Source organism: Eschscholzia californica, unplaced genomic scaffold (assembly GCF_041429995.1).
Source record: "Eschscholzia californica isolate CP2 unplaced genomic scaffold, dmEscCali1.0.p SCAF_3, whole genome shotgun sequence".
In the NCBI taxonomy this organism is placed as follows: Eukaryota; Viridiplantae; Streptophyta; class Magnoliopsida; order Ranunculales; family Papaveraceae; genus Eschscholzia; species Eschscholzia californica.
Window position 1 is genome coordinate 42,856,231 of NW_028238420.1, and position 20,324 is coordinate 42,876,554.

At 39.4% G+C, this 20,324-nt stretch overlaps 1 long non-coding RNA gene across 1 annotated transcript; it reads left to right on the forward strand.

Annotated features, from left to right (window-relative positions):
• Window positions 1-4,606: 4,606 nt before the first annotated feature.
• LOC147550528 (uncharacterized) lies at window positions 4,607-18,855 on the forward strand. Its single transcript, XR_015237797.1, has 2 exons — window positions 4,607-4,636; window positions 18,301-18,855. It is a non-coding gene; the product is annotated as an uncharacterized LOC147550528 (long non-coding RNA).
• The last annotated feature ends 1,469 nt before the right edge of the window (window positions 18,856-20,324 follow it).

The window sequence follows — 20,324 nt, forward strand, 5'->3', positions numbered from 1 at the left end:
CATTCCCAAACCCTCTTCCGCTTCTGAATTACACTCATGGGGAAAGGTGTTATGATCTTGTCAGTAGTTGGATTATCAACTCCATTGCTCAAGACATTCGTTCTTCTCTTCTCTACGATGGTAATGCAACCGAAATATGACTTAATCTTGATGATACATACTTTGAAACGAATGCGCCAAAAATTTATTAGTTAAAAAGAGTTATTTCTTCTTTCAAGCAAGAAGGAAACGATGTTTCTTTTTACTTTACTCATCTTAACTCTCTCGAAGATGAACTCTAATCACTATTAGCTGTTGATCCATGTATATTTGGACATGGGAAGTCGATCAATGACCGTTCTAATCAAGAACGCGTCATGGAGTTCCTTCAAGGACTCCCTGATCATTTTTCAGTAATTCGGAGCCAAATCCTTCTTATGGATCATTATTCATATATCCTTTATTTACACTCTCTTGTTAAACAAGAAGAGATTTAACAGAACATTATGGTGGCTACCACGAATGCTTCCGAAGCGACAACTCTTGCCGTCGGTTAAACCGACTGCAATATGCCGGAACGAGTTGGTCGTCAACGTCAAAAGCATTCTCGCCCTTACTGTGATTGTTTCCGCACCCACAACCATGTTTGAGCGCAATGCTTTCAGCTCCACAGTTACCCGGGCCCAGCAGGCGGAGGAGCGAGACGACGACCCAACAGACAACCGGTTTCGCTTGCTGTTGTTATAGACGCTGCCAACCAGGGGGTGCTTCCAGCCACTTCATTATCCGAAGACAAATACCAAGGTTTCTTAAATCTTTTGCACCAGGAACGAAACTCTATGGGCATCGCCGGCCATAACCAAGGACAAATAACCAGGAATCAACCTTACAAGTCTGGAGGGTCGAGTTTGCAGGTCAAGAAATCAAGAGGACCGGGTCGTAGACCGAAAATCAAACCTTCACCTGTTAATATTTTTATGGGCACCGACTATCTTTGAGCTTAACCTGTGACAAGAGACAAAACACACGTGACCGTAAGATCTCTCGGACACCAGGATGGTGCCGGCCCAAGGGGGCTCCAACGGTCAAGTCAGTAAACTTGGCAAATATTAAATACGAATAATAAATCTTAGCTTGAGCTATCGGGTTAAATGTGTTATCTGACAAGACGATCGTTGGGAGAGAAGGTGAAACAACCGGGTGTATGCTTGCCTAATTCTTTAGTCGTCGAGTGAGATACAGTGTTAGTAATCTTTGGTCGTTAATAGTGAGAAAGGTCAGTCGCCTTCCCTTTATCAAGTGGTCGTCAGGAGAAAGAAAGATAAGTCGTCTTCTTTGATCGGGTGATTGTGTGGAGAGAGAAAGATTAGTCGTCTTCCTTGATCAGGTGATCGTCTGGAGAGAAAAAGATCAGTCACCTTCCTTTATCAGGTGATCTTCTAGAGAGAGAAAGATCGTAGCAGTCGTTAGTTGCTTGATCAAGTGGTTTGGATGATAGATGTGAGAGAAAGTAATTGGTTGATTGCGGGAGAGTTGGATGCCTTTTAGTCGAAAATCCGATGATCTTATATAGTGTTTCGTGGTCCACTGTCAATCTTGGTCAACTGTCACCTTGTGGTGGGTTGTTGTTTTGAATGTGGTAACGCCTGACATGAATGCAGATACCGTAACTCCTATCCAATGAATATATTGACGATATTGTTTGCCAACTGTTATCTTCGATAACAGTAACGCCTCAACGGGTATATGGGAAGAAATATCGACCAACATTTTTGTGCAGGGCTGACTTCATTATCCGGGGCTGACTTGTCTGTTTAATGCACTTAAATTTTCTTGTCGCCTTGGGTTCTTGAAGATGAATGGGTCGGGTGTTGGGATTTACACCCTTCTACAAATGTTTATAGCGGATAACGACATCATATGTCTAACATTAGTATCCCCAGGATCACATGCATAAACCAATAATGCTAAGTAAATAAAACTGGTTCGATGATTACCTTAACCGCTAGTTTTTCTCTCGAACCTTTACAATTGCTTTTGAGAAGACCAAGAGCTTCAAACGTAGCTCCTCTACGTGGGACAAGCAATGAACTTGATCTCCCACCTTGTTGTTAGCTGGCACACCGATGGTTGTTGGATAGAAGAACTACTTCTTCTTTGACTTGATAGATAGTTGGGAATTAGCTCACTTTCTCCTCACTACTTGATGTGGTAGTGTGTATGAAAGCTTAGAGAGAAATTCCACACCTTATTCTCTGCCCTAAGAGTGTTTATATAGAACCCTAATAAGAATCCACCTCCTTTTAGGTTTCCTAAAATACCCTTTAGAATAAGATTTAGGGAAATTGTCGAAAATAGAAACTAGTTGATATTTTCTCAATTCCCTAAGGAGATGTCGTCCAAACCCAGCCAAAATTCGCAGATTTAATGTTCAAACATAAGGAAACGTCCCTCTTAATATCAGCCCAATCTGAGCCCTAAAAGTGCCCGAATCAGTTTAGGCCCAAAACCCCGTTTTTGGGCTTTTTGTACTATCTTTGCCTAATTTCTCTTTAGGCCTATGAGATATATTTATGGGTCACTCCCGTTATTATATCTCACTCCCACTAGTCATATCCTAGATCCAATTGACACTCTTATGTCTAACCTGTTGTAGGATCCGGTCGAAGTTAGCCGCGAATTACTTCGTAATTCGACGATCTTGGTTGGTTTCTAACTTAAACTCCACGACCCCTAAATCAACCGGACTTGATGATCAATTTTCCTAGCCGACAAATTGCTCGCATTGCATCCTTGGTCGAAGGACATCTTCTTCAACTCCTTCATCGGGCCCATTTTTCATTCGGTTCCCGGCCTTGGCCCGCTAATCGTTGATTTCTAGGGGCGCTCTTGATGACGGGTTTTGGCTCATACAACAGTATAAACGTTCACTCCTCTCCTTGTTTTATCGATTCAGGTGCTGCAAAGGATATATGTTATTATTTACCTCGTTTTTCTCATTATTTTACCGCTCCACCGAACTATTTCGTCCGTCTACCGGATGGTTCTCGTATTCAAGTTCTTCATATTGGTATAATATTTTTCTATAAATAATTTCTTCTTCACAATGTTTTACACATTTCGGAATTTAAAATCAATTTAATTTCTGTATCCCAAATCACTAATTCTCTTCGATGTCTTATAACATTTGATTTCGCTTCTTGTGTCTTTCAGGACCCATTGACGAAAACGAGGATTGAACTTGGTGATCTTCATTAAGGACTTTACTTTCTAGGCACGGATCTTAGGATTTGTTCTTTTTCACTTTCAGTTGTTTCTCATCTTTGTTTATCAACGCGAGCACACAAAAATCGTCCTTTTCTGTACATTTTTTTCGTTCAAGTAATGATCAACCATAAACTAGGAAAACTGAACAACTTTTGGTCTTGTACGTGTTTTAAGGTCCTCGATTCAACACCAAAGAAGTGTGATAGGCCCATCACTTTTCGTGAAATACCGTTTTGAAAAACGTTTCGGTACATACTGCACAAGCAGAACAAATTGCACCCTAAAACTTAATATTTTCAAATAAGTTCGTGTTAATAATTCGTTTGAGTAAAGACAAAACGTACAAAAATATGGTTGGTAAATCACCCAATTTTGGATGGTTTACAAGAATTACTATGAGGTGAATTGAAAATTGGTGATCATCTCCACCTAACCCCCAAAGATCTCGTAGACACTTAGTTGTATAAGTTCATATGCATTTCAGCAATATACAGTCAGATCGTGGCATTATGCGAAATTCTATTTGTAGCATTTCAATAGCATTAAAATTTACGCAAATGGAATTGTAGTCAAGTTGCTTCTCCATTCCTCTGTGATAGGAAGATGATGTGAGTATGAACCACGAGGGTTGTAATTTATTCTCTAGAGGTGTGTATGTATAAATTAAGTATGTGTTAGTTTTTTCTTGGCCTGCAAGATATGTAACATTGTTTGTGTGATAGTTTAATTTTTTAGCTCCATCATCTTGGTGTATTTATGTCGTATTTGACATTCATTGACAATTTTATGTTTATTTCATCTTTTGATCCTTATGTATCAACTCTATATGAGGTTGCAATGAATCGAAATAAAATGTAGAAGATTGTACTACTTGTGCTTACACAAAATTTCATCACAAGACATAGAAGCAAAAACTCCAACAAGAAAATCAATCAAACCAAATTTTGTTCTTAGTATTAAAAAAATCACTAGTAAACACCAATATTGAAACTAAAAAAAGAAAAGAAACACTTTGGCCCTTGGCCTCCCTGATCTAAAACAAGAAACAGTTGCATAATCTATAGGAAGAAAGCTAATGTTGCCATGGATAATAAAGTAAAAAGTAATGTAGCGCCCGTGAGTGATGATGATGACGACGCAGAGTTTCCATGTCTACTAGTAGGTCCCTCAGTCGGTGAGAACGAAGAACTAATAGTAGTATGTGTTGAAGGAGGGATTGTTGGGTTTCCTGATGGTGGAGTTGTGGTGAAGGAAGGTACAACAAAGGTGGTGGTGGAGGGTGGAGTGGCGATGGTGGAAGGTGGAGTGGTGGTGGCGGAGGAAGGTACATCAACGGTGGTGGAGGGAGGAGTAGCGGTGGTGGGGGGTGGAGGAGTGACTGTGGTGGAAGGTGGTGTAACTGTGGCGGAGGGTCTAGCTGCGGTGGTGGGTGGAGGAGTGGAAGTAGTGGTGCGGTTGATACCATTAACATTAATGAATAACTTTTGGCCAAACATACAATGTTCACCAACAGTACATATGTAGAAGTGAGCACCGGCTGTGTTGAGACGAATAGTCGAAGGACTAGTACTTAAAATCGAACCACTGATTGGGATAGACTTAGTGTTGCAAGCATCATAAGCAGCCTTTGAAACTTCAGCAACAGTGTGGACTCCTGGAAAGTTGAATAGTAGAGTGTCTCCCACGACAAAGTTCTTGGAGGAAGCCCAAGTAGAATAATAATCAGATGATGAAGGGATAGTCCATCCCATGTCTTCTCCAACTGTGTGTGTTGTACTACCACTGCTCTTACCAATTGCAAATTGTAGAAGAGCTGCTACAAGGACCAAATACCCAAACACAATTCTCATTCGATTAGCCATCTCTATCTCTCTTGAATCTCTCTTTATCTCACTCTTGAATATCCCTTGAGTCTTCTTCCTGTCTACAAGTGAATGAATGAATGAAACAGGGTAGGGGCGTTAACTATTTATATAGATATGCTGCCCAAACAATTGAATCCAAATATATACTGGCTGAATTTAATTAGAAACTGGAAATAGAATAGGAATCCTTTTCCTAATAAGTCTCCGATCACCTCCTCTTTATCTTACCTACTTACTTTCTTTTATTAGTTTTACAAATAGATTAGGAATCCTAATGAAATAGGATTGTCAGAAAAATAGAAACAACAAGAATACCTATATTCTTGCCATAGGCAGCCCTGACCGCAAGAAGGCAAAGGCAGTCAGAGTACCTTTGAGTTGGGCTAATGTGTAGGTTATTAGCATATATATAGTCTTATGTAATTCTTCTTTGTTTTCAAGGTTATTATTGTATTTTGTAAAGCCTTCTCTCTAATATAAATATAAGGCAATACCCTAAGTTGGGGTATCTTGAGTTCACAATAACATGGTATCAAGAGCTTTTCTCTAAAAAGATTTTCTCCTTAGCCTTTTTCTTGGTTTTCAGTGCTTCTTTTCTTCCTCCTCCTTTCACTTCAATGGCCGATTCTACCATTAACCCACCTTCACCCACAATCATTCCACCACCACCCACTGCCACCACCATTGTTTCTTCTCCTTTATCTTCTTCTCCCTCTGCCTTTCCTAACATCACCAACATTTCTCACCTTGTTTCTATCAAACTAGACAACACTAACTACCTACTGTGGAAAAGCCAACTTCTTCCAATACTTCACTCTCAAGATCTCTACAAATTCGTTAATGGACCTTATCCACCTCCTCCAGAGTTTCTCCCTGCTTCCTCTGAATCTTCTTCATCACCCTTACCTAACCCTGACTTTGTGTTTTGGTATAGGATTGACCAAATGTTGCTTTCATGGCTTAATGCCACTCTCACAGAACCTGTTCTTAGTCATGTTCTTGGTCTTACTTCTTCAAAGGCTGTTTGGGATTCACTTGAAAGAAACTTCTCTTCCATTAACTCAGCAAGGTTAATGAACTTGAAACTCCAACTCCAAACCACTAAGAAGGGAAACCTCTCCATTACTGAATACCTTCTTCGAATTAAGTCTATCTCTGACTCTTTAGCTGCTGTTGGTCACCCTGTGTCTGACTCAGAACTTGTCCTTGTTATTCTATCTGGCTTAGGACCAGATTTTGAAGGATTTGTAACATCCATTACTACTCGACTTGTTCCCCCTTCTTCAGCTGAGCTTCACTCTCTTCTGTTAACTCAAGAGTTTCGACTTGACCTTCTCAAAACTCAAAATGTCCAACCCACAGCTCTTCTAACTCAACCAACCTATACTCCTCGACCTCCTACCTTTTCTTCTTCTCGGGGAAACAGAGGTCGATCCTCAAATAGAGGTGGCTATCGAGGTTCAAACAGAGGAGGGTACTCCAACAGGGGAGGCTATTCTCGAAACTCCTCCTCTGTTCTTGGTCCTCCTCCTCATGTTGTTGTTTGTCAATATTGTGGCAAACATGGTCACACAGCTCGCCAGTGCTTTAGCTTACCTCAAATCAATGATATTGCTCGTTCTTTTGCCTCAATGGGAGTTGACTCTGTTTCTACCGATCCTAACTGGTATATGGACTCAGGAACAACTATGCACATCTCCTCTGATGTTGCATCCACTTCATCTCGATCAGAAGCTCCTCCACCTGAACATGTCATGGTGGGCACTGGTAATGTTACTCCTGTGACAGGTATACAAACCATCTCTCTTCCTTCTACTGGTTTTATTCTTAAGAATGTTCTCATTGTTCCTTCATTCAAAAAGAACCTCATCTTTGTGTCTCATCTTCTTCGAGATTTTAATTGCTTTGTTGTATTCCATCGACTTGGCTTCTATGTTCAGGACATTCCCTCAGGGAAGATTCTCCTCGTGGGAACAATTGCTGATGATCTTTTTCAAGTCTCCCCAATCAAAGCCACTTCAAGTCCAACATCTCTTTTTGCTTCATCTCTGTCCTACACTCCATCAGCTACCTCTGAAGTCTGGCATCGCCGTTTAGCTCACCCTCATCACTTAGTTTTTAATTCAGTTATCAAGAACAATGTATTACCATTGAAAAAGTCTGTAATGAAATCAAAATCAATTAAATGTTCAAGTTGCATTTCAGGCAAACATCATAGACTTCCATTTATTTCTGCTGAGCATCATTCTTCTGCACCAAATGAACTTGTACACTCTGATCTTTGGGGACCATCCCCAATTACCTCTTCCTCTGGTCATCGATATGTTTTACTTCTCATTGATGATTATACTCGTTTCACTTGGATTTACTTTTTGAAATCAAAATCAGAGGTCCAAATGCACTTTCAAAACTTCAAACTATTTGTGGAAAAACAATTTGATCATCCCATTAAAGTCTTACAGACTGATGGGGGCGGCGAGTATGTCAGCTCTGCATTCTCTGACTTCCTTGTCTCTAATGGCATTCATCATAGACGATCTTGTCCTCACACCCCACAGCAAAATGGGGTTGCTGAGCGTAAGATCAGGCATCTGGTTGAGACATCTATCACACTTCTTCATCAATCTTCTCTTCCTCAAACATTCTGGCCAGATGCTTTCCAAACGGCTATATACACCATTAATCGATTACCAAGCTCTACCATTAATGGTCTTTCTCCATTTGAAAAGCTTCTCAAGCTTAAACCCAATTACAATGAACTTCGATCATTTGGGTGTCGATGTTATCCTCTTCTTTCACCCTATCGAACCACAAAATTGGATATGAAATCAAAACCTTGTATCTTCATTGGCTATAGCCCTAATCATAAGGGTTATCGCTGTCTCGATGAATCCTCTTCTCGAATTTACATTTCCCGCCATGTTCTCTTTGATGAAGAACACTTTCCCCTTTCTGTTTCCCCCAAATTCAATTTCCACAACCCTAATTTGAAAAATCCTAATTCCAACGTTATTCTAAAGTGGACGTTGGATCCTCTTTCCTTATCTTCATCTGATCGTCCACCTGTCCCTTCTATTGACCATCGACAACCCACTAATTTGACCCGTACACTGACACCTCCACCTCTCACTGTTCGTCCCGTATCTGCTGGTGGTCCCACATCGCCACGCGTTTCTGCTAGCCCTCGTCGTCCCACTACCACCGACAACACTGTCCAACTGTCCCCTTCTCAGACTCTTATCCCTTCCAACTCATCAACATCTGACCACGCGTCAGAAAACCCCCCTTCTTCTTCTGCAAACCCTAACGGCCAAAACATTCCTTCGTCTTCAACAATTCCCTCTTCAACAAGAGCAAACTCCACTAATCCTAATGATGAAACTCATCGATCGTCTATCTCTTCATCGTCCACTCACCCCATGGTCACTAGGAGTCGTGATGGCACTAGAAAACCAAGAATTCTTCTCTCTACTACTTCGATTCCTTCCCCTTCACTATCAATGGATGAACCGTCCACCTTTCATCAAGCTTCAAAGCATGATCACTGGGTCAAGGCCATGGAAGAAGAAATAAATGCGTTAAATAAAAATCGAACATGGTCTCTGGTTCCCCCTCCTAAAAATATCAACATAGTCGATTGTAAATGGATATTCAAAGTTAAACAGAAGGCTGATGGTTCACTTCAACGATACAAGGCTCGATTGGTTGCAAGGGGTTTCACACAAGAGCAAGGCATCGATTATGATGAGACTTACAGTCCGGTTGTTCGTCCGGCGACTATTCGATCTGTTCTCTCTCTTGCAATTACAGGTAATTGGACTATAAACCAATTAGATGTTAAGAATGCATTTTTGAATGGTGATCTTATTGAATCTGTTTACATGACTCAACCAAAGGGCTTCGAGAACAAATCCTTCCCTAATCATGTCTGCAAGCTTCATAAGGCCATTTATGGCCTCAAACAAGCACCTAGGGCTTGGCACTATCGATTTAGTAATTGTCTTCTTCGTTTTGGATTTACACAGTCGATTTCAGATCCATCTATGTTCTTTTATCGTTCGGCTAATGATCTTATCATCTTACTTCTCTATGTTGACGACATCTTGGTTACTGGTTCTTCCAATTTATTATTAATGAAGCTAATTTCTCGATTAAAAGAGACATTTGAGATGACAGACCTTGGTTCTTTAAGCTATTTTCTGGGTATGGAAGCAAACAGAAAAAGTGATTCGTTAGTCTTAACTCAACAAAAGTATACGAATGATCTGTTGAAGAGATTTGGGTTATTTGAATCCAAGCCAGTTCATACCCCTGTTCTCTCTGGAACAAAGTTGTCTAAGTCCGAAGGTGAAATCTTGCCTAATCCTCAACATTTTCGAAGTATTGTCGGAGCTCTTCAATACTTAACTCTGACTAGGCCGGATATTGCTTACGCCGTTAACCAAGTTTCGAAATTCATGGCTACTCCGACGACTGTTCACTTAACGGCGGCGAAAAGAATCTTACGCTATCTCAAGGGGACTATCTCTCACGGTATCTGTTTCCGGCGAGCCACGTCACTACCCATTATAGGCTATTCGGATGCTGACTGGGCTGGGTCCCCAGACGACAGAAGATCGACGTCTGGCTATAGCATTTTTCTTGGTCCCAACTTGATTGCTTGGGCTTCTAAGACCCAGCCCATAGTGGCTCGCTCGTCCACTGAGGCAGAATATCGGGCCGTGGCCCTCGCAACAACAGATGTGGTGTGGCTAAAGAATCTTCTAACAGAATTAGGCTATAGGCAACCCAGTACACCTATAATCTATTGTGATAATCTAAGTACAACTTACTTAACAGTTAATCCTATTCTACACTCTCGTACAAAGCACGTTGCAATTGATTTTCATTATGTCCGTGAACAAGTGAAGAATGGTACGTTAAAAGTTCACTACATTCCAGGAGATTCACAAATATCCGACATTTTTACTAAGGGGCTGCCTGGACCAAGGTTTAGAGAACTCAACATCAAGCTCTCATTAGTTCCTGGGCATTCGGCTTGAGGGGGGGGTATTAGCATATATATAGTCTTATGTAATTCATCTTTGTTTTCAAGGTTATTATTGTATTTTGTAAAGCCTTCTCTCTAATATAAATATAAGGCAATACCCTAAGTTGGGGTATCTTGAGTTCACAATAACATAGGTAGAGTATAAGGTTGGAATCAAAATTTTATAGAGCCTGGATTTTGAAGCTGAATTCTAATGCTTTTTGGCAGGCCTCTAGCAAAACTGGAGTTGCCTCGTTTCGCTTAATATAATATGACAAAACGGTGTCGATGTAAAACTTTCTTCTGAACAAGTTTTGGCGCTGTAATATTATAAAGAAAAATGCTGAAAGGCCCGAAAAAATGGGTCGACCACGGGCCGAAAATCGACTTGGCCTGCTCCAATTGGACAGATCCTGGTGAGAGAGAAACAACACGTCCAATGGAAATCGGCCACGTCGACTTTCGCCATGGGGCCGGCCTACTTTTCCAGGTCTTTTAGAATCAGTATCATAAAAGAGTTTTAAGAAAGAACTTGAATAAGTTCCTGTTACAAAACTAACTGAAATGTGATCATCAATTTACTTTGATTTTTTTTCTTTTCTTTTCTTTTGAGTGACAATACTTAAAAAGAATTGTGCTCAATGTATACAAACTCGGTAATCGTGAAGAGGTAAATCACCTTTTGGATTAAGTTTGAATATACTCGAATGAAAGAGAGAGAGAGAGAGAGACAAAAATCGTGCGAATGAGATAAAGGGAGAGATGAGAAAATATTTCTCTGTGTGTTTATTCATGAACTATACATGGGTATTTATAGGTTTACATGTAGTTATCAACCAAGTACAGATAACATAAAATCTAATCAAATCTTATCTACGCTTTATCACATAAAATAACAACTTTCCATTATGAAATCCTAAACCTAATCTGGCCGGTTTGTGTTTTCGGTTGTGGGCCTCATTGCTTCATTCGACTGGGCCTCATGGCTTCATTCGGTTGGGCCTAGTGGTGTGCCTTAATTGTAAGGAACCACAAACTTTAGTGATTTCACATTTTCATGACCAATATAGCAAGCAAAAGATCAATAAAAATGAACAATGAGCTTCCCATTTCATTCATATCTTGATGCTAAAGTGACAAGTAACACAATAAGAACACCTATAGAATACGAGTTTTGATCTTGTATGCATGTACGGAAGTGCAGAGTAAATGTTAATTATGAAAACAAACATAAACAAAAAATTGAAACTATCGACCCGTGTGATAGGCCTAAAATTAGGTCTTTCGTATTTAAAATAAGATCGAGTATCGTTCCAAAGGACAAGCTATTTTACCTAAATCTCGAATTAAAAACCCCCTTTCAAAAATTTGATTTGATTTGGAAACTACTTAAAGAAAGAAAACAATACTAATAGACTAATAAGAATGAAATCAAGGTGAGAAAAAGAATCTAGGGATTTCGATTTCACCACATAAATGGACTACTTAAGACAAGCATTCTATCAACAAATTACTTTTTGTTTATAACTCAAAACCTAGCTTAATGAACTAATTAGGTTTCGGATAATATTCTTTAATAACACAATTCAAAATCTAGAATATTTGATTGACTATCATATAAAACTAAATTCCTACACTATCATTCATTATCTAAAAGGCATATCTCATCTAATAATTCAATAAAAGCATGAAATATCTAATTATAATGCATGAATGATAATAAGGTTATAGAATCAACATGAAATGACAATCAATAGGCATTGAAGCTCAATATAAGGATTCATTGATTTATAACATATCTCAAAATAAGCCCAAATATGGGTTTCCTCTACACCCTAGATACAAAATTTAGCTACTCATGGAATCTAAAATAATATTCATTGAATTCATAAAATAAATAGAATTACAAAAGATTAATGGAAAGAAATCACCAAGAATGTTCACAATCCATATTCCCATGTATCTCCATTTTGATGTCCAATTTAAGCTCCAAGTGTCTCAAAATATTACCCAAATCTCCAAATAATAGCTTATTAGAAGATAAAAGAAGAAAAATTTAGAAGAGAGATAGAAGAAGAAGAGATTTAGAGAAGAAGGTATGGAGAAATTAGAAGGTTAGAAGAAGAAATTAGAGTAGAAAGAAAATGTAGAGAAAAGATGAAGGTGGTAGAGAAAGTAGAAGAAAAGAATGGTGGCTAGGATTTTTAGTTGAGAAGAGGTAGAGAGAAAAGGAGGCTAAGAGGGGAAAGGAAGGCTTAGGGTTTTACAACTACAAGAAGGAGGAAAGAGGGGCTAAGAAGGGAGAAGAAGCTAAGAGAGGATTGAGAGGGTTTGCAAGTCTAGAGAGAAATGAAAGAGGTAGAGATTTATTTATAGATGGGTTGATGGCTAGGGTTTTAGGAGTTAATTGGGAGAAAATGGGAGAAAGAGGGTTAAAATAGGAAGTTAGGGTTGCTTTCTACTCAAGAAATGATTTCTTATTGGTTGAACATAAAGTGAGACAAAAAGGAGGGGCAATTTCTGTAAATTCAGGGACTTAAAAGTGGGAAAAGAGGGGACCACATGTTGCTGTCCGATTTGTGCATCCCACCAGCCAGAATGGTGCCCGAAAGTGTCCCACCAGTCTACATTGTTTGACTCCAACTTTGACAATGCATATCTCACTCTTCCGGACTCCGAATTGACTTCCGTTTTCTCCTACGAGCTCGTCTCGGACTGTACTTTTCACTCGTCACTGACCTTGTCCAAATTTCCCAGAATACCCTTGTGTCCAAAAGACCAAAATGCCCTTCAAGTAACTTTTTTTCATTTTTAACCGTTTTTCACACCTAACTCCGCAAAAGACACCTAATCATAAAAACCAACCATTTTATTATAATAAAGACTCGATACGAACTAACTTGGCTAAATTAAACGACTCAGATGGGACATTTTCATGACCCATCACCGTGAGAGACGTCTAATATTTCATCTAAATCAACGAACTCCCTACCAACATTTCAATTAAGGATACACAGGGCCACAAGCCCACTCGACGCCACAAGCCCACTCGACCTAACTCGATAACATCAAACCCTAATCGTTTCTATTAAGGAAACCTATGATTTCATGTGAAGATTGTTGTAATAAGTATAGATAAGGATTCTAATATCTTTGGTTAGATGATAAGTCTTTGTAAACCTATAAATACCCGTGTGATCAATGAAGTTATACACAGAGAAGTATTTTGTCAAACCTGTCTCTCTCTCTCTGTCTTTCTCTCTATTATTCTCGGTTTCTAGTTTTCTCTTTCTACCTCATTCAATTATAATCACAGTCATAATCAATAGGTGAATTAGCTCTTCACATGGTATAAGATCTGAGTTCGGTGTAAAAAAAAACAAGTACTATTATATATTGTTTTCCTAATGGAAACTCACACAGATGCTACATCCTCTCAATATATTCCTGGTACACCACCTCATTCTAATCCGATAGATGTTTATGATTCTTGCTCACCTACTGCGGTTCTCATAACTCCATTACTTACCTGATATAACTATGCCTCTTGGCCAAGAGCTATGAAGATGGCACATCGTGCTAAAGACAAGTTAGGGTTCGTTGATGGTTCCCCTCCCAAACCCTTTTCCGCTTCTGAATTACACTAATGGGGAAAGGTGTAATGATCTTGTCGGTAGTTGGATTATTAACTCCGTTGCTCAAGACATTCGTTCTTCTCTTCTCTACGATGGTAATGCAACCGAAATATGATGTAATCTTCATGATACATTCTTTCAAACGAATGCGCCAAAAATTTATCAGTTAAAAAGAGTTATTTCTTCTTTCAAGCAAGAAGGAAACAAAGTTTCTTTTTACTTTACTCATCTTAACTCTCTTCAAGATGAACTCTAATCACTATTAGCTGTTGATCCATGTATTTGTAGACATGGGAAGTCGATCAATGATCGTTCTAATCAAGAATGCGTTATGGAGTTCCTTCAAGGACTCCATGATCATTTTTCAGGAGCCAAATCCTTCTCATGGATCATTTTCCATATATCCTTCATTTGCACTCTCTTGTTAAACAAGAAGAGATTTAACAGAACATTATGGTGGCTACCACGAATGCTCCCGAAGCGACAGCTCTTGCCGTCGGTTAAACCGACTGCAATCAGCCGGAACGAGTTGGCCGTCAACGTCAAAGGCAACGTCAAAGGCATTCTCGCCCTTACTGTGATTATTTCCGCATCCACAACCATGTTTGGGCGCAATGCTTTCAGCTCCACAGTTACCCGGACCCAGCAGGCGGAGGAGCGAGACGACGACCCAACAGACAATCGGTTTCTCTTGCTGCTGTTATAGATGCTGCCAACAAGGGGGTGCTTCCAGCCACTTCATTATCCCAAGAGAAATACCAAGGTTTCTTAAATCTTTTTCACCAGGAAGGAAACTCTATGGGCATCGCCGACCATAACCAAGGGAAAATCAAACCAGGAATCAACCTTACAGGTCTGGAGGGTCGAGTTCGCAGGTCAAGAAGTCAAGAGGACCGGGTCGTAGACCGGAAATCAAACCTTCACCTGTTAATATTTTTATGGGCACCGACTATCTTTGAGCTTAACCTGTGACAAGAGACAAAACACACGTGACCGTAAGATCTCTCGGACACCAGGATGGTGCCTGCCCAAAGGGGCTCCAACGGTCAAGTCAGTAAACTTGCAAATATTGAATACGAATAATAAATCAGAGTTTGGGCTATCGGGTTAAATGTGTTATCTGAGCAAGACGATCGTTGGGAGAGAAGGTGAAACAACCGGGTGTATGCTTGCCTAATTCTTTAGTCGTCGAGTGAGATAAAGTGTTAGTACTCTTTGGTCGTTAATAGTGAGAAAGGTTAGTCGTCTTCTATTTATCAAGTGGTCGTATGGAGAAAGAAAGATAAGTCGTCTTCTTTGATCGGGTGATCGTCTGGAGAGAGAAAGATCAGTCGTCTTCCTTGATCAGGTGATCGTCTGGAGAGAAAAAGATCAGTCGCCTTCCTTTATCAGGTGATCTTCTAGAGAGAGAAAGATCGTAGCAGTCGTCAATTGCTTGATCAAGTGGTTTAGATGATAGATGTGAGAGAAAGTAATTGGTTGATTGCGGGAGAGTTGGATGCCTTTTAGTCGATAATCCGATGATCTTATATAGTGTTTTGTGGTCCACTGTCAATCTTGGTCAACTGTCACCTTATGGTGGGTTGTCGTTTTGAATGTGGTAACGCCTGGACATGAATGCAGATACCGTAACTCCCATCCAATGAATATATTGACGATATTCTTTACCGACTGTTATCTTCGATAACAGTAACGCCTCAACGGGTATATGGGAAGAAATATCGACCAACATTTCTGTGCACGGCTGACTTCTTTATCCGGGGCTGACTTGTCTGATTAATACACTTGTATTTTCTTGTCGCTTTAGGTTCTTGAAGATGAATGGGTCGGGTGTTGGGATTTACACCCTTCTACTAATGTTTATAGCGGATAACGACATCATATGTCTAATATTAGTATCCCCAGGATCACATGTATAAACTAATAATGCTAAGTAAATAAAACTAGTTCGATGATTACCTTAATCGCTAGTTTTTCCTTCGAACCTTTCCAATTGCTTTTGAGAAGACCAAGAGTTTCAAACGTAGCTCCTCTACTTGGGACAAGCAATCAACTTGATCTCCCACCTTGTTGTTAGGTAGCACACTAATGGTTGTTGGATAGAAGAACTACTTCTTCTTTGACTAGATAGATAGTTGAGAATTAGCTCACTTTCTCCTCACTACTTGATGTGGTAGTGTGTAAGAAAGCTTAGAGAGAAATTCCACACCTTATTCTCTGTCCTCAGAGTGTTTATATAGAACCCTAAAAGAATCCACCTCCTTTTAGGTTTCCTAAAACACCCTTTAGAATAAGATTTAGGGAAATTGTCGAAAATAGCAACTAGTTGATATTTTCTCAATTCCCTAAGGAGATGGCGTCCAAACCCAGCCAAAATTGGCAGATGTAATGTTCATAACATAAGGAAACGTCCCTCTAAAAATCAGCCCAATTTGAGCCCTAAAAGTGCCCGAATCGGTTTAGGCCCAAACCCCATTTTTGGGCTCTTTGTACTATCTTTGCCTAATTTCTCTTTAGGCCTATGAGATATATTTATGAGACACTCCCGTTATTATATCTCACTCCCACTAGTATCCTATATCCAATTGACACTCTTATGTGTAACCTGTTGTAGGATCCGGTCGAAGTTAGCCGCGAATTACTTCGTAATTCGACGATCTTGGTTGGTTTCTAGCTTAAACTCCACGACCCCTAAATCAACCGGACTTGATGATCAATTTTCCTAGCCGACAAATTCCTCGCATTGCATCCTTGGTCGAAGGACATCTTCTTCAACTCCTTCATCGGGCCCATTTTTCATTCGGTTCCCGGCCTTGGCCCGCTAATCGTTGCTTTCTAGGGGCGCTCTTGATGACGGGTTTTGGCTCATACAACAGTATAAACGTTCACTCCTCTCCTTGTTTTATCGATTCAGGTGCTGCAAAGGATATATGTTATTATTTACCTCGTTTTTCTCATTATTTTACCGCTCCACCGAACTATTTCGTCCGTCTACCGGATGGTTCTCGTATTCAAGTTCTTCGTATTGGTATAATATTTTTCAATAAATAATTTCTTCTTCACAATGTTTTACACATTTCGGAATTTAAAATCAATTTAATTTCTGTATCCCAAATCACTAATTCTCTTCGATGTCTTATAACATTTGATTTCGCTTCTTGTGTCTTTCAGGACCCATTGACAAAAACTTGGATTGAACTTGGTGATCTTCATTAAGGACTTTACTTTCTAGGCACGGATCTTAGGATTTGTTCTTTTTCACTTTCAGTTGTTTCTCATCTTTGTTTATCAACGCGAGCACACAAAAATCGTCCTTTTCTGTACATTTTTTTCGTGCAAGTAATGATCAACCATAAACTAGGAAAACTGAACTACTTTTGGTCTTGTACGTGTTTTAAGGTCCTCGATTCAACACCAAAGAAGTGTGATAAGCCCATCACTTTTCGTGAAATACCGTTTTGAAAAACGTTTCGGTACATACTGCACAAGCAGAACAAATTGCACCCTAAAACTTAATATTTTCAAATAAGTTCGTGTTAATAATTCGTTTGAGTAAAGACAAAACGTATAAAAATATGGTTGGTAAATCACCCAATTTTGGATGGTTTACAAGAATTACTATGAGGTGAATTGAAAATTGGTGATCATCTCCACCTAAGCCCCAAAGATCTCGTAGACACGTAGTTGTATAAGTTCATATGCATTTCATCAATATACAGTCAGATCGTGGCATTATGCGAAATTCTATTTGTAGCATTTCAATAGCATTAAAATTTACGCAAATGGAATTGTAGTCAAGTTGCTTCTCCATTCCTCTGTGATAGCAAGATGATGTGAGTATGAACCACGAGGGTTGTAATTTATTCTCTAGAGGTGTTTATGTATAAATTAAGTATGTGTTAGTTTTTTCATGGCCTGCAAGATATGTAACGTTGTTTGTGTGATAGTTTAATTTTTTAGCTCCATCATCTTGGTGTATTTTTGTCGTATTTGACATTCATTGACAATTTTATGTTTATTTCATCTTTTGATCCTTATGTATCAACTCTATATGAGGTTGCAATGAATCTAAATAAAATGTAGAAGATTGTACTACTTGTGCTTACACAAAATTTCATCACAAGAAATAGAAGCAAAAACTCCAACAAGAAAATCAATCAAACTAAATTTTGTTCTTAGTATTAAAAAAATCACTAGTAAACACCAATATTGAAACTAAAAAAAGAAAAGAAACACTTTGGCCCTTGGCCTCCCTGATCTAAAACAAGAAACAGTTGCATAATCTATAGGAAGAAAGCTAATGTTGCCATGGATAATAAAGTAAAAAGTAATGTAGCGCCCGTGAGTGATGATGATGACGACGCAGAGTTTCCATGTCTACTAGTAGGTCCCTCAGTCGGTGAGAATGAAGAACTAATAGTAGTATGTGTTGAAGGAGGGATTGTTGGGTTTCCTGATGGTGGAGTTGTGGTGAAGGAAGGTACAACAAAGGTGGTGGTGGAGGGTGGAGTGGCGATGGTGGAAGGTGGAGTGGTGGTGGCGGAGGAAGGTACATCAACGGTGGTGGAGGGAGGAGTAGCGGTGGTGGGGGGTGGAGGAGTGACTGTGGTGGAAGGTGGTGTAACTGTGGCGGAGGGTGTAGCTGCGGTGGTGGGTGGAGGAGTGGAAGTAGTGGTGCGGTTGATACCATTAACATTAATGAATAACTTTTGGCCAAACATACAATGTTCACCAACAGTACATATGTAGAAGTGAGCACCGGCTGTGTTGAGACGAATAGTCGAAGGACTAGTACTTAAAATCGAACCACCGATTGGGATAGACTTAGTGTTGCAAGCATCATAAGCAGCCTTTGAAACTTCAGCAACAGTGTGGACTCCTGGAAAGTTGAATAGTAGAGTGTCTCCGACGACAAAGTTCTTGGAGGAAGCCCAAGTAGAATAATAATCAGATGATGAAGGGATAGTCCATCCCATGTCTTCTCCAACTGTGTGTGTTGTACTACCACTGCTCTTACCAATTGCAAATTGTAGCAGAGCTGCTACAAGGACCAAATACCCAAACACAATTCTCATTCGATTAGCCATCTCTATCTCTCTTGAATCTCTCTTTATCAATCTCCCTTGAGTCTTCTTCCTGTCTACAAGTGAATGAATGAATGAAACAGGGTAGGGGCGTTAACTATTTATATAGATATGCTGCCCAAACAATTGAATCCAAATATATACTGGCTGAATTTAATTAGAAACTGGAAATAGAATAGGAATCCTTTTCCTAATAAGTCTCCGATCACCTCCTCTTTATCTTACCTACTTACTTTCTTTTATTAGTTTTACAAATAGATTAGGAATCCTAATGAAATAGGATTGTCAGAAAAATAGAAACAACAAGAATACCTATATTCTTGCCATAGGCAGCCCTGACCGCAAGAAGGCAAAGGCAGTCAGAGTACCTTTGAGTTGGGCTAATGTGTAGGTAGAGTATAAGGTTGGAATCAAAATTTTATAGAGCCTGGATTTTGAAGCTGAATTCTAATGCTTTTTGGCAGGCCTCTAGCAAAACTGGAGTTGCCTCGTTTCGCTTAATATAATATGACAAAACGGTGTCGATGTAAAACTTTCTTCTGAACAAGTTTTGGCGCTGTAATATTATAAAGAAAAATGCTGAAAGGCCCGAAAAAATAGGTCGACCACGGGCCGAAAATCGACTTGGCCTGCTCCAATTGGACAGATCCTAGTGAGAGAGAAACAACACGTCCAATGGAAATCGGCCACGTCGACTTTCGCCATGGGGCCGGCCTACTTTTCCGGGTCTTTTAGAATCAGTATCATAAAAGAGTTTTAAGAAAGAACTTGAATAAGTTCCTGTTACAAAACTAACTGAAATGTGATCATCAATTTACTTTGATTTTTTTCTTTTCTTTTCTTTTGAGTGACAATACTTAAAAAGAATAGTGCTCAATGTATACAAACTCGGTAATCGTGAAGAGGTAAATCACCTCTTGGATTAAGTTTGAATATACTCGAATGAAAGAGAGAGAGAGAGAGAGAGAGAGAGAGAGACAGAAACCGTGCGAAGGAGATAGAGGGAGAGATGAGAAAATATTTCTCTGTGTGTTTATTCATGAACTATACATGGGTATTTATAGGTTTACATGTAGTTATCAACTAAGAACAGATAACATAAAATCTAATCAAATCTTATCTACGCTTTATCACATAAAATAACAACTTTCCATTATGAAACCCTAAACCTAATCTGGCCGGTTTGTGTTTTCGGTTGTGGGCCTCATTGCTTCATTCGACTGGGCCTCATGGCTTCATTCGGTTGGGCCTAGTGGTGTGCCTTAATAGTAAGGAACCACAAACTTTAGTGATTTCACATTTTCATGACCAATATAGCAAGCAAAAGATCAATAAAAATGAACAATGAGCTTCCCATTTCATTCATATCTTGATGCTAAAGTGACAAGTAACACAATAAGAACACCTATAGAATACGAGTTTTGATCTTGTATGCATGTACGGAAGTGCAGAGTAAATGTTAATT